The 13,308-nt window shown below is 39.6% G+C and overlaps 1 long non-coding RNA gene and 1 pseudogene across 2 annotated transcripts in view; one reads left to right on the forward strand and one right to left on the reverse strand.

Annotated features, from left to right (window-relative positions):
- Nucleotides 1-13,308, forward strand: part of LOC143661567 (uncharacterized) — a 100,433-nt gene that overhangs the window by 58,709 nt on the left and 28,416 nt on the right. The window lies entirely within an intron of this gene.
- Nucleotides 6,641-11,195, reverse strand: LOC143661678 (syntenin-1-like; annotated as a pseudogene).

Here is a 13,308-nt window from a genome sequence, read left to right on the forward strand (position 1 = left end):
GTTTTATTTCTTGATCTAGGTGGGCATTTCATGGCTATGGTCACAGTGTAAAAATTCATCAAGTTCTGTGCTTATATTTCTGAAATTTTCTGCATATATATTTTGTTCTAGTTTGCAAGCTGCCAGAATGCAATATACCAGAAATGAAATGGCTTTTAAAAAGAAGAATTAACAAGTTGCAAGTTTACAATTCTAAGGCCATGAAAATGTCCCAATTAAAGCAAGTCTATAAAAATGTCTAAATTAAGGCACCATCAAGAGGTTACTTTCACTCAAGAAAGGCCAATGAAGTTCAGGATTTCTCTCTCAACTGGAAAAGCACATGGTGAACATAGCATCTGCTAGCTTTCTCTCCAGGCTTCTTGTTTCATGAAGCCCTCCCAGGGATGTTTGCATTCTTCAGCTCCATGGTAGTTCTCATGGCTATCTCGCCATTCTGAGAAAGGGACTCTCTCCAAAATGCTTCCTCTTTTAAAGGATTCTAGTAAACTAATCAAGCCCAAGTTATGTCTCATTTCTCTCTTCCCCTCTTGATGAAGAGTTTGGGTGGAGTCACATCTCCCTCTAACCAAAGGTTAATACCCACAATTGGGTGAGTCACAACTCTGTGGAGATAATATAATCCGTTTCCAGCATACAGTACTGGATAGGATTTAAAAGAAACGGTTGCTCCCACAAAATTGGATTAGGATTAAGACATGGCTTTTCTAGGGTACATAAATCAGCACAATATTATACTTCATTAAAATAATTCATCGAGATGTTGAAGGAAAGTTTTTTAATTTTTAAAAAATTTTTATTAATTAAATAAAATTACAAGAAAGAAACACAAACAGTCCCAACACATACACTCAGCAATTCACAATATCATCACATAGTTGCAATATTCATCATCATGATCATTTCCCAGAACATTTGTATCAATTCAGAAAAAGAAATAAAAAGACAACAGAAAAATAAAACAAAAATAGAAAAAAAAATTTTACATGCCATACCCCTTACCCCTCCCTTTCATTGATCACTAGCATTTCAAACTAAATTTATTTTAACATTTGTTCCCCCTATTATTTACTTTTATTCCATATGTTCTACTCATCTGTTGACAAGGTAGATAAAGGGAGCATCAGACACAAGGTTTTCACAATCACACAGTCACATTGTGAAAGCTATATCATTATACAATCATCATCAAGAAACATGGCTACTGAAACACAGCTCTACATTTTCAGGCAGTTCCCTCCAGTCTCTCCATTACATCTTGGTTAACAAGGTGATATCTACTTAATGCGTAAGAGTAACCTCCAGGATAACCTCTCGACTCTGTTTGGAATCTCTCAGCCATTGACACTTTGTCTCATTTCACTCTTTCCCCTTTTGGTTGAGAAGGTTTTCTCAATCCCTTGATGCTGGGTCTCAGCTCATTCTAGAATTTCTCTCAATCCCTTGATGCTGAATCTCAGCTCATTCTGGGATTTCTGTCCCACATTGCCAGGAAGATCCACACCCCTGGGAGTCATGTCCCATGTAGACAGGGGAGGGTGGTGAGTTTGCTTGCTGTATTGGCTGGAGAGAGAAGCCACATCTGAGCAACAAAAGAGGTTCTCTAGGGGGTAACTCTTAGGCCTAATTTTAAGTAGGCTTGACCTATCCCCCTTGGGGTTAAGTTTCATATGAACAAACCCCAAGCCTGGGGGCTCAGCCTATAGCTTTGGTTGCCCACACTGCTTGTGAGAATATCAAGAATTCAACTTGGGGAAGTTGAGTTTTCCCCCGTTCTCACCATTCCTCGAAGGGGACTTTGCAAATACTTTTCCACTCACTGATCAAATCACTCTGGGATTCATCAGGGCATCACCTGGACAAACCAACAAAATCTCATGTCCTATACAAAGTTCCATGTACTTAAGGTGTTCAACCAACTATCTACATAAGTTATATTAGGAGATGCACTAGTCAAAGTATAAATTTGTACCAAATAAACGTTTTTTGCTTTAGTCTCACACATAAGTTGAAAGTTTAAAATATTAATTACCATCTATTTTCAGCACACTGTAGTAATGACATTCTTTTGTTCTTCCTCATGCAAAAACATTTTTTAAATTTGGTCATTTAGTCACTATCATTATACACTCTAGGCATTCCTAGATTATACCATCTCAATCTTTATCATCTATCTTCCTTTGTGATTTCATTAAGTTTTTTAATTTATGAAGACTCGGAGAAAGCCATGGCAAAAAATATTTTTGCAGTAAATCAAACAATGTCAAAGAATAATCATGATATAATATGATTCAGTTCAACATTATTCCAGAAGACAGAAAATCCTTGAAATCTCATCATTTTATTTTCGTGTTGGAAACGTCAATAAAAAAATGCAAGCACCCAAATGGACACCCAAATTTAGGAAATAATGGTATTATATATTTACAGAAAATTACAGACGCAATAATTTACTGAATATTCTTAGAAACTGGATAAAATATTATATTAGAAGCCAGGAATAAAATGAACTCCAGATTAAAAAGCCCTCCTACTCTAATAAAAATATGTCACGACTAATTGCAGAATAAACCAGACATAGTCTTTATGATATCGGTAAAACCCAGGAAATTGTAGGGCAGAAATTACATATGGCAAAAAAAGAATTACAGAAACATCTTTCAAGGGACAGTCCAATAACAAGCATTTATTTGTGACCCAAAAATAAAATCAGACTCAGAACCAATGAAACCACATTATCATGATAAGGCAAGTGTAAAATGAAGGAATAATGGCAGAAAGATCCATTTTTTCTTTCATCTTTACTGAGTTATATCTTGGAAATCATCTTATTTCTGAATTCCTTATTGTCAGTGCTCCAAACTTAATCCCATTCTCTCCCCACTCAATACAATCTCACTTGTATCTTCTATCTCTAAATTCACTCCTGAGTCCCCATTCTCCAGTTCTACAATAATTGTCTCAGAGTAGGCCCTCATTAATGCTTACCTAACATATTCCAAAAGCCTCCTACTTCCCTAACTCCTTTCTCCATTTCAAGCCATTCTCCACACTTATACCAAAATCATCTTTCTAAAACTGTCACAACAATCCCATACTTAAAAACCTTCAAGGAATAAGAATGACAGCCTTTAATCCTGTATAACTTAATGTAATGCCTAGATACATCCTAAAACATATTAAGTAGATAATAAAAAAGTATTGGCAAAGTCCCTTGAGGAATGGTAGAGAAAATAGAGAGCTATTAAACTTTACCACTGGGGAAACCCCTCATACTCTGTCAAACATTAGGGACACCCAAATCAATAGGCCAAGTGCCTGATCTTGAGGCTTGCTCTTGTGAAACTTATGTAGGTAGTGGAGAAGCTTAGCCTACCTATAGGTATGCCTAAGAGTTACTTCTGGAGGATCTCTTTTGTGGCTCAGATGTGGCCTCTTTCTCTCTAAGCCCAATTCTGTAAGTGAAACCATTGCCCTCCCCCCTACGTGGGACGTGACATCCAGGGGTGAAAATCTCCCTGGCAGCGTGGGAGAGGACTCTCAGGGATATCTGGCCCTGGCACTGTAGGATCAACAATTCCATCCTGATAAAAAGGGGTAAAAAAGTGTAACTAATAAAATATCAGTGGCTGAGAGAGTTCAAATAGAGTTGAGAGGCTACTCTGGAGGTCACTGTTACGCAAGCTTCAGTTAAACATTACTACCTATCATAACTTGCCAAACCCCAACCAAAACCATTCCAACGAATCCTACAGAACACGTAGGGCATTATATAAGATTCCGTGGACTACAGTAACTTTCCAGAAACCTACAAGCTCCAGATGGGTCCCTGGACCAGATAAGTTCTGAAACCTAGAGGGCCCAGCCTCTCCAGAACATCAGCTAGTTCCATCTCCCTACCCCATATTATCAACAGCCCCTTCCAAAGTGAAAAGGTTAGAATGGCCATAGCCCAAATACCCCTAAAGAGTGGGATAGAAAGAGCAAAGGTGATGGTGGAGTTATATAGAGAAGGTCGGGTTTAACAAATGAATATGATTGCTGAATCATCATATTGATATTTCTTTTAGTCTCCAGTATTTTAGAGCAGCTAGAAGTAAAAACCTACAATTGTGGAACGTAACCCATACCAAACTCTGAAATCTGTTCCTCAACTAATTGTTGTGTTGTGCTTAGAAATGTATTCCTTTTTTGTGTATATATTGTTTTTCACAAAAAAGAAAAAAGTTGATTGTGATGATAAAAGAATATTTATTCCTCCTGTGTTCTGAAGCATCTAGAAGGAAAAATCTGAGATGATGGTATGATAGCCCATGACAAACTCTGGGATCTGTCTTGTAACTACTTGTTAGAGAGTCCTTTGAAAACTATTGCTTTTTTCTTTCTTTGCTTTGTAATTATGTTATATTATATAATTTAAAAAGTGAAAAAACCCAAAAAACCCTCCAAGGGGACTTGGCTCTACCCATGAGATTCCCTTGAACTGGCAGAGGTGGGATGGTTTTGTTAGATAATAGCCTTTGCAAAAGGATTCTAATCCCAGTGCAACTATCTTCCTTAACATATGAGAAAACTTTCAACAAGCAGCACAAAAAAGCAGGGAATACAGTCTTGGGCTCATCCTCTCAGCTCCCCAACTAATGTTTATGAGAAACTTGTCTGAGAAAAATAGTGGATCATTGCCCGAAAGACATGAAGATCAGTTGCCCTTCCTTATGGCTCAGATAGTTTAAAATGTACTCTTGCATCAAGTTAGGTCAGCAGAGAGCTGGGTACCTGTCCTTTGTGGCATTAGCCACCCCTCCCACCCCACCCCCACCCCCAAAGAATGGCTTTTACTGAAGTGCACTTAATAGTAATGCGATCAGCCTATAATGAAAGTTGCTATAGCGAATTGCCCAGAAAACTTGCTATTGCTGGCCAGGACACTGTCCCTTCCTCTTTATGAGATGCCTTGGAAGATAGTCCATCTATTCTTAGTTCTAGTATGTCTCCTGAGTAATTGGCTTATCAGTATGCACGCTGAATTACTGAAAAACTTGAAAGCAAATGTGTAGATTATTATAGCATGCATTTTTAGCATCATTAATGCCTCCAGTTTATATTCCACATTTCTTTTATTTCTTATATCTACTTTCAAGTTATGCTATCTTGGATCCTTGTAAGCCTTCTTGAAGTCTTTTGGGAACAAGTGAACTAAAAGGAAACAACTAAACAAATACACAAGCCTTCAGATAAATAAAAGCAACATTCCAGTTCATTTGAAGTCTTTCACAATCTTTCCACCCTTATTTCTTTCAATCCCACCCAATCCATCCTGTGATAAAGCCATACGAAGTTGCCTACATCCATTTAGTATGCCTTTTCCTTCGTGTCTCTGAGCTTTTTGAAAATGGCATTTCCTCTCCGTACAAGGTCTTTTTTCTTGTCTCTACTTGCTGAATTTCTGGTCATCCTTCAAGAATCATCTAAAATATCCCTACCTCTGTGATATCCTCCTAACTTTCCTTCCCTTTAGTCTCTGCATCCTATGGTATTCCTGTTACTTTTTATATAACTATAGCACTATTATGGAACTTACCACACAGTAATTCTCCATCATCTTTACATTTTATGCTCTGCCATTAGCCTGAGCAGCATTTCTCAGCTTCAAAAAAAATCCATGCTTTCTTCTGATAAACATAAGTATCTGAATTGTCAACCCCTCCCTTGATTTTTTTTGAAATTTAACTTTTATTTATGCATACATAATTTATATGTAATTAGAATAAGCATAAAACAAAAATATCAGGATAAAGTGTCACTGCCATTTTGTTTGCAGGGAGGAGTCAGGACATGGGACAATGACAACATTCTAAGACAGTTCCAAAGTAGCTAGTTTATATAATGTTAAGAATGCCAAAGTGCAATGACTAGAAAATGTCAAATACAATTAAATAGCTCTGCTATAGCTTAATAACTACTGTGAAATTGTTAGTGTACATTTCAGTTTAGTATAGAACTACATTTTGTATTTTATAAAGACAGCAATTAATTATATTTTGGCTTTTATTCTAGAGGCTTCATTAACATGGTTAAGGCGACAGCTTTAAGTGAAGGTAATCATATTCATATTGTTTTGCATCTACACACACTGTATAATGCTTATATGAAATGAAGCCAGTGTTACTTAGTTGGTATCTTACACACACACATACCCACATAAACAGAACTAGGAAAAAACTATCAAAGGCAATCATTCTAAATGTGATAAGGCTACACATTAAAAATGCAGTTTACCATAGAAATAAAAGTACTCACTATATATATGTGGTTCAAGCTAAGAGCCTTTATCAGTCATCTTCATCATAATGGCTTGTGGAAAGCATCAAGTTTCCGGTAGATAAACTAGTCTATGAAAGTCTATATATCTTTTGAAAGTTTCACATCAGTAAAACTAGGATAAGGCTACAACTATTTTGAAGTTTGGACAAGATATCAGATCATACAGTAAGATTCCCAGCCATATGGAAGACAGAAAGGTCTCCATGCAGCATATGCTACTTGGCTCTGGGAAAGCTTCATGTGCATGATACTGAAGCTGCTGAAGAAGTAAACTGCATAGAGTCGTTCAGCAAAGTTTCCATTATGAAATTGACCTTTAAACCTCAGGAATGCTGTGATCTATCAGGCTTCTAATCATGCTTGGTGCCATCCACTTAATATTAGGTTCAAAGATAAAAGCAGGCATGATAGTTACAATAACTACAGTCCTAGATGTCAACAGTATGTCTGCAATTTGAGAGTCCTTCAATCCAATGACATTCTGCTCATTGATTTCACAGATGTTGGGTTCTGTGAGAACACTGTTTCTGGTTGCAAAGCTGTTTTTCATCATGGACATAATTTTTCCATTCCCGAAGATAAAGCCAACATGTCCAGTATTATCATTATGCACACAATAGTCTGCTCAAAGGGCCTGTCACAAATAGTCATAGTAATCCTCTCTCCAAAATCCTGTTTGAGTGCTTCATGTGCTTCATCAGAGCTCCAACCAGCAGTTTTCACCCTTAGTCTGGAGTGCTTGATCACCAGATTCCAGACCAACCAAAGACACTTGAGAATTAGCTTGGACTTGCTGGATAAATACACCGTTATCTGCTGATTTAAGTCTGAGAACAATTTTTCCGTCTTGATCCTTACACAAAATAGCCTCACGAATCCCATGCTTAATTTCTGCTCATCCAATCCCAACCTCATTACCATTACTAGAGTCACCATACTGTTCACACATGAAGGTCTTACTACCAACCCCTGTGCAGGTTCTCCAGAGACCATGGCCATATTTGCATGTATTTCTTCTTCATTTAGACCCAGGTCCATGGATTGAGAGCTCTGGATACAGTTTAGGGTAGAGACTTCCACCCTGAGCGATGGGAGCAGAAGCTTCTGACAAAACGGCTGGGTTGGCGAGGTGTGCAGAAAAGGCAGCTTGAGCCTGAATTAATTTGTCTACTTTCAGGTCTTCAAAAGATGGATAAAACACATTTTTGCAGAATTTTTCTGGGCCGCAGAACCGCTCTCCACCACCCTCTCTGCACAGACTTCAAAACCTGAGGGCAGGAAAGCCCTCCCAGCACGTCACCTCTCCCTTGATTTTGAGAATCCTTGCATCTTCTCCATATCACTTTCAGCCCCAAATTTTTGTTCAGCTTTATTTTCTGTCATTCACTTTATGAAATAATATAGCTTTGCTTTTTCCAAATAAAATATATTGTAATGTTGACTAGGTCTTTTTTCAAGTTGTACATTTTTCTCCCTCCCTACCTGCCCAGGGGATTCTGACATGCAACCTTCTCTTTTCCAGTTGAGAAATACCACACTAAGGAAAGGGAAATTCTATCTCTTCTTTGAAGTTTAATATAGGAGGCACAGTAAATTCTCAATGAATGCTTATTACATCTAACTGAACTGGAACTGTTTTTTCAAGGGTAAAGACATACTCATTAGGAGAAGTAGTAAACAATTTACCAGAGGCTTCTTTAGAACTAAGTGACAAAATGTGTTTCGATAAATCACTAGGACCAATTCCTGTAGGAATCTGAACATGTGGGAACTGTTTTCCAAAATATCTAACCTGTTGTATTAATAGCTGTGTGTTCTAGTTTGCTAGCTGCTGGAACGCAACACACCAGAAACGGGAACGGCTCTTAACAAGGGGAATTTAATGAGTTGCTAGTCCACACCTCTAAGGCCAAGAAAATGTCCCAGTTAAAACAAGTCCGTAGAAATGACCAATCAAAGGTATCCAGGGAAAGACGCCTTGGTCCAAGAAGGCCGATGAAGTTCAGGGCCTCTCTCTCAAGTGAAAAGGTACATGGTGAACACAGTCAGGGCTTCTCTCTCGGCTGGAAGGGCACATGGTGAACACGGCGTCACCTGCTAGCTTTCTCTCCTGGCTTCCAGTTTCATGAAGCTCCCCGGGAGGTGTTTTCCTTCTTCATCTCCAAAGGTCACTGGCTGGTGGACTCTCTGCTTCGTAGTGTTGCTCTCTCTGAATCTTTCATTCTCCAAAATATTTCCTCTTTTATAGGACTCCAATAAACCAATCAAGACCCACCCAAATGGGTGGAGACATGTCATCCCCTAATCCAGTTTAACAACCATTCTTGACTAAATCACATCATCCAGGGAGATGATCTCGTTACAGTTTCAAACATACAGTATTGAATAGAGATTATTCTACCTTTATGAAATGGGATTTATATTAAAACATGAGTTTCTTAGGGGGCATGCTTCCTTTCAAACCAGCACACTATGTTATGGTAAGAATGAATTGCTAGAGCCTCCAACCATAAAACGTATTTTTAGAAGAGACTTGGGAAAGAATAGGTGTTTGATTCTCACTTCCATTCCCACAGTGAAAAAACAGGATTTTAGTGTGCTTAGGTAATTATACTCTTTAAGTTGGGAAGGAGCCAAAATAAAATAGGGGGAAATAAGACATATAGCATGTTCTGATTCCACCCGAGTCTCAGAGGCAATGTGCTGCAGCCCTACTCAGCCCGTGTCTGGCTGGGAGGGATGGGCATGCCTTCTGCCTGAGGCCAAACCGTGATATAACTGCAGGTGGGTATTTCCTTGGGGCAGAGACCAGAGCTGATGTTAAGTACATTGTGAGAAATAACTATCAAATGTTTTTCATTCTTGAGTGCAGAGTGAGGAGGAAGTTTGACAAGAGAGTCTTTGAAACCACTTTCTCAGGTGGCAGAAAATACTGTTGGAAAAAACCTTATTCAATTTCAACTTCTAATCTGCTGTGAGCAAGCATAAGAGTTTAAAGCCTGGTCTGGTTTCATGATAAATGAGATCTATATTTCTGAATTATACTTTAATTTCCTTTTCTAAAAAGATTCCAGGAACTAGTTCTTAAGATATTGTTCTAATCTTTGACATATTTGCTTAACAATTAGTCAAATAATGAGGGCTCTAGGTGTTGAGGGTTCCTACCCTCAAACTGCCCACAATCTTTCTCCCAACTAACTACAACCCTCAGCTATTGCATAAATTGTGTTCCCCCCTCAAAGATATGTTCAAATCCTAATTCCTGGTTCCAGGAATGGGCTCCTATTTGGAAATAGGATCTTTGGTGATGTTACTAATTAGGGTGAGGCCAAATGGGATTAATGGGTCCTAATCCATTATGACTGGTATCAGTAAGAGAGGAAACGTGGACACAGTCAGTGGGAAACAGGGAAGACAGCCATATGACAGAGGCAGGACTGACTTATGCCATGAGTTTCTGGCAATCGACCACTAGCACGGTACAGACTTCAGAGGAAGCATGACTCTGCTGACACTTTGATTTGCACTTCTAGACTCCAAAGTTGTGAGAAAATAAATCTCTGTTATTTTAAGTACCATCCCATTTGGGGTATTTTATTACGGCAGCCCCAGCAAATTAAAACACTCTCACAGTTGTTTTCTAGGCTACAAGCAATCTAGAAAGGCTTGTCTTTATTTTTGTTTCCAGGTCCACGTCCCAGCAGTCATGTTTTCAGCTATGCACAGCTGTTTCCGTTTTGCATAATTCACAAATGGGCGGTGCCCCGCGATCAGCGATCAATAATCTTTCCCAGTCCAGAATAGCAAAACCCGTGGGAGGCCTGGCTCAGCACATTTTTGTTTAATAAATAAATTCTGAGTCTATCACTCTTCCCTGAGAGAAGTTTCCACTCTCCAAAAGAAGCTGGTGGAAAGGGCTCTGTTGTGGTTCACGGAGGAGTGTGGCAGCCGGAATACAATCTGGAAGGAATAGATATAAGGATTATTCTGCTCTTCCCAGAAGAACGCCCTGCTGGTGAGCCAGCGTGAGCATTATTATCCTCAATTACAGGGAAGTAGATATTTGTCCTGTCACATGTTTCTTCCTCCTAAACACAGAACTCCCAAGGACACACTTGGCCTAATCAGAATTAGGGATTGAAGTGCAACAAATGGAAAGCAATGTCAGGAGAAGCAGCAGTATTTTAATCAGCCCACGAGGTCTGATTCAAGACACCTGCTGCTTTGTTTAACAATAGCAGTTTTCTCAGGGTAACACATCTTTCTTTGTTCCCTAGCAGTGATGGCTAATATATGCACAGCTTGGAGAGCAACATCCATTATGCAGGCAGAATGGAAGTGATAAAAGAAATAAATAGGTTGTTAGACTCCAGTGTAATGGAGCCTTTCAGCCTTTCTATACTCTAAGAAAGAACAAAATAAAACAGAAGAAAAATCAAACATGTCGGACCAGAAAAACGGGCCACGCAGTCATCTTGTATTCCTCCTTTACAAAGAAAAACACTTCAGAAATGGCTAAGATTGCTACACAAAGTTGGAAGTGAGGCAACATTGGAAAACTGGAGAGCAGGTTTGTTAAAGGATCAGTGTGAGGAAAGAGTATTGCTCGTTGAGGCACTTAGCTTAACTAGGGCTGTATTCTCCTTGTATTATTGCATCAAAGCTACACCCTTGAGGGCAATGAAGGATCCCACTGTATATCACAGCATTTCCATACAGCCCAATGCTATAGCACTTCCATATAGCCAAATGCCAGGACTTGGACTGGCCCTAAAATGCTGTGTAGGTATTTGCTGAGTCCTGTGTCCCAGGACTGGCACATACCTCAGCACCACACAGGCAGCATCCATGGCATGCAGCATCCATGGCATGTGCCAAATAAGTGTACCCAGGAATGCTGGAATGGGACAGATGTGGGGTGACTTGGGAGGAGAAAGACAAGGGAAGGGGTAGGAAGTTACATTTAAGGGCCAAGCATTCTGGCAAGATATTTTATTGCATTAGCCAAAAGCTTGCCTAGCTCCTCTCCCTCTCCACCCGTTACTACTGATGGCACCATGCCAGTTAGCCCGAGTCATGCCTAAGGGGCCAGTGGCATTCTGGAGAAGAAAAGCACAGCATCCAAGGGAAGGGTACGTTTAGTTTTCCCAGTAGCAGTAAGTACTCTCCTATTCTTGATTTCATTCATACTTGAGAGGGACACCGGTGGGTAGTCTACAATTCATTCATTTATTCAGCATCATTTATTGAGTGCTCACCATGTGCAGTCATTGTGCTGGACTCTAGGCAAACCGAGGGAAGAGGCTCTATCTTCAAGGAAGGCAACCTACTTGGGAGGCAGGCAGATGGGTAAACAATAGGAGCAAAATACTCTGTGGGCTAAGTGCAACAGTAGAAGCTGGTTATAAGATAGAAGAATAGAAAAGGGAGCAGTCACTCTGGTGTGGAGAACTAGGAAAGCTTCTTGGAGGAAGTGGCATGGTCCAGACATGAAATACAACCACAGCACCAGTAAGTGAAACTGCCCTTGTTCAGGTCCTGTGGAGGAGACCACCCTGGTGGACCCAAAGAACCCTGGTCTCCCTCCCCAGCACAGCTCTCTGGACAAAAGGCAGACACCTGACCTAAAGCAATCAATCCACAAGCTGGGAAACGCCTAGAGAATTGGGTGGTTAGCAGAAAGCTCTTCCTTTCCCTCTTTGCTGAAGTTAATTCCTCCTTTCAGCCACAATGGAAATGTGACTTCCTTATTAAGAAGCCTGGCCTGACTTCCCCAACCAGGCCAAATATCCTTTCCAAATCCCCAGCACCATTTCACATTTGCAGTGTTGCTTTTGTATGTGCAGTTGTGGCTTAGCAACTACCCCTGTCTCCCCTCTACACTGTTAACTCCTTGAAGTCAGTGACCATGTCTTCTTCCTCGACATCATATCCCCAGCGTTTAGAACTGTGCTTGGGACATAGTAGCTGGTCGGTAAATATTTGTTGAATGAAGAGAACAGAGGCATTTTAATGAGGGCACAGCACTACAGTGAAGAAAAGTTAAGGCAAAGGCCCGCAGCAAGAAAGTTCCAAAAGAGGATCTCTAAGGGAGTTAGAAGGGCACTCAAAGGAAGACAGAGGGGGTCCAGAGAAAACATTGGCCAAGACTAAATAACTTTGCCTAAGGTCAGTCAGCATGAAATTCTTTTCAAAAATACTGTGCTTGTTTTTGAGAGCAGAATTTGGGATTATTATGAAATAAAAAAAAAAGTTAGTTCTGATGCTTTCTGTGATAGTAATAGTTACAAAATTTAAGTGACAAACATGTGACAGACAACTCAGCCAAGGGGATAATGATTCTGAATCTTTGAAAAATGTCCTGAAGGTGCAGTTCTACACGGAAACCTTGGCAAAGATCATGCTGCAATAAGGAAAAACAAGTGAAGAAATAGTTAACCCAAAACGTAGGCCCAACGACCCAACGCAGATTTTAGTAATCTGAGATGTTTAAGATTATTGTATTCTTATAAACTGAGAATCATAAGCTATATATACAATTGTTTCTTGAATTCAGAGCTCTGTATTGAAAGAATACAAGGAACCAGTGTTGCGTTTAGCACACAGACTTTGGAATTAGCAAACCAGGCTCTGAATCTTGATGCTCCTGGCAGGTCTCATTACTTCTCAAAGCCTCGGTTTCCTTATGTAAATAATTATGCTTCTTCACAGTGCTGTAAAGATTAATTGAGATAATGACTATAAAGAGTTTTGTCATATGAGAGTTCAATAGATGGTAATTATCATTGCAGTAAAATAAAACATCTCCTTTAAACATTTAAAAATATTTCTTAAAGGTTTATTTCTCAGGCGGGCCACGGTGGCTCAGTGGCAGCGTTCTCCCCTGCCATGCCAGAGACCCGGGTTGGTTTCCCAGTGCCAGCCCATGCAAAAAAAAAATTTATTTCTCCATTAGACTCATTCTCCCAATTTTACTGAGTTGTT

The sequence above is a fragment of the Tamandua tetradactyla genome, chromosome 17 (genome assembly GCF_023851605.1).
Source record: "Tamandua tetradactyla isolate mTamTet1 chromosome 17, mTamTet1.pri, whole genome shotgun sequence".
In the NCBI taxonomy this organism is placed as follows: Eukaryota; Metazoa; Chordata; class Mammalia; order Pilosa; family Myrmecophagidae; genus Tamandua; species Tamandua tetradactyla.